Source organism: Elephantulus edwardii, unplaced genomic scaffold (assembly GCF_000299155.1).
Source record: "Elephantulus edwardii isolate Elephantulus edwardi_28Jun2011 unplaced genomic scaffold, EleEdw1.0 scaffold00121, whole genome shotgun sequence".
Classification (NCBI taxonomy): Eukaryota; Metazoa; Chordata; class Mammalia; order Macroscelidea; family Macroscelididae; genus Elephantulus; species Elephantulus edwardii.
Genome location: NW_006399871.1, coordinates 7754754 through 7756923, shown reverse-complemented (window position 1 = coordinate 7756923; position 2170 = coordinate 7754754). Strand labels below are relative to the sequence as shown.

The window sequence follows — 2170 nt, the reverse complement described above, 5'->3', positions numbered from 1 at the left end:
ACCTCATAGTGTTTGTTTTATTGACTCTTGCAAGGCTGCATGGATCACAACAAATCATGGCTAATGTTGAGTAGAATGAGAATTCCAGAACGCCTGATTGTGCTCATGTGGAATCTGTAGATAAATCAAGTTGCAGTCCTTCGAAGAGCGTATGGGGATACGGCAAGGTTTCAAATCAGGAAAAGTGTGTCAGGGATGGATTCTTTCATCATACTTATTCAATATGATGCTGAACAAAAACTCTGAGAAGTTGGACAATATGAAGAAAACTGTGGCCTCAAGATTGAAGGACGATTCATTAACAACCTGAGATAGGAAGATGACACAGTGGTGTCTGCTAAAAATGATCAGGCCTTAAAACATTTACTAATAAAGATCAATCTCCCTCAACTTGAGCTTGAACTTGCATATGAGTAGTTGGTGGTCTGTCCCACAATCAGCATCCGGCCTGGTTTTCACTGCTGATATTGAGCTTCTCCAGAGAGTCCTTCCACAAATGTAAAAAATTTTATTCCTGTGCATACCATTGGGCAGCCTTCAATATGAATTGAAGCTCAACATCAAGAAAACAAAGATTCTCACCACTGGGCCAATTGGCAGCATCAGTGTGGATGGTGAAGAGATTAAGATAGTTAACAGTTTTCATTTATTTGGTTCCACAGTCAACACTCTTGGAAACAGCAGCCAGGAAAATCAGGAGACAAATTGCACTGGGAAAGTCAGCTGTGAAGGACCTCTCAAGGGTACTGAAGAGCAACAACATCAGGCTAGAGACTAAGGTGCGCCTGATCCAGGCTATAGTCTTTGCAATTACATGCTATGCATTGGAGAGTTGGACAGTGACTAGGGATGATAGAAAAAGAATTGATGCCTTTGAGCTGTGGTGCTGGAGAAGAGTGATGAATATACCATGGACTGCTAGGAAAACAAACAGGTTTGTCCTGGAGAGGGTGAAGCCAGAGTGCTCCTTGGAGTCAAGGATTCTGAAGCTTCATCTGACTTACTTTGGGCATGTTGCAAGGAGGGACTGGTCCTTGGAGAGGGACAGCGCGGGAGAGGAAGACCCTCGATGAGATGGATGGATTCTGTGAGTGGAGTGGTGGGAATGAGTGTGTTTGAGACTGCGAGGATGGCACAGGATAGAACGGTGTTTAGGGCTCTTGTACATAGGGTCGCTATGAGTCCCGAACGACTCGATGGCACATAACAACAACAATAAAGACCAAAGACTACAGTGTGAATTACACTTCTATGTAAAGCAAACAAAAATTTGGCGTGCCACGGGCTCACGTTTGGGGCCATAAGTCAGATACCAGATGTAAGGCTGCCCATTTTCCTCTCTCAGAGCAGCTGAAGGATTCGAAACGCCTGAGACTGCCAGCCTTTGAATTATCAGCAAAGCTCACGACCAACGATGCCGCCGAGAGCGAGAGAGCTCGTCCCAGCATAGCGCCCCACAAACTGTGGGGGCTCAATCTGTCGGGAGATGACCCCGACATGGACGGATAATCCTTAGCTTTGGTTTCAGCACGGCTTTTTTACGGGGTTTTCATAAATAAGTTTTCAAAATCTCCAACATTGCAGAAGTTAATCTGGAGATTGAGGAAATGAAGTGTCCATAAAAATAAAAGTGCTGCGAATGCAACTGTGTGAACCGGAAGCCTCGCCTTTTTATGGCAACTAATTGCCCCCAACGGGCTGGCAGCAAATAATGAGCTGTGAAGGGTGCCAGAATTATTTATAAAGCTTTGGCTCCTGCGGCTTTGATAAATTTATCATGAAATGCCCCGCAGAACGTCAGCCCCGCGGGAGCCCACTGCTTCTCTGATCACAATCTGAGGCGTGCTCAAGGCTCTGCCTGGGGCTCGAATGCAGAAACATCAAATGCCAGAATGTTTCTCTGGATAAGAAAAGTTGGGGAATCCTTGGGAAAAAAAATGGGGAATCAACTCTTTGGAAATCTATTTGATCAAGACTGAAAGTCTTTGGCATTCGTATTTCAGACTCGACCCATTTTCCCTCCCTGTGACTTCTGCTTGTCTTAGAAATTGTCATGATGGGAGTCCAGAATGAAGGCTACATAGCGGAGTGGACTTGGAGGGAGGGATTGTATAACAATGAAAGAGTTTTTCTTTTACTTTTCAAAGAGAAGAGCAAACTGGGGGTGGGG

The 2170-nt window shown here is 45.0% G+C and overlaps 1 pseudogene; it reads left to right on the top strand.

Annotated features, from left to right (window-relative positions):
* Nucleotides 1–1414: 1414 nt before the first annotated feature.
* LOC102853493 overlaps nucleotides 1415–2170 on the top strand; it is a 3175-nt pseudogene continuing 2419 nt past the window's right edge.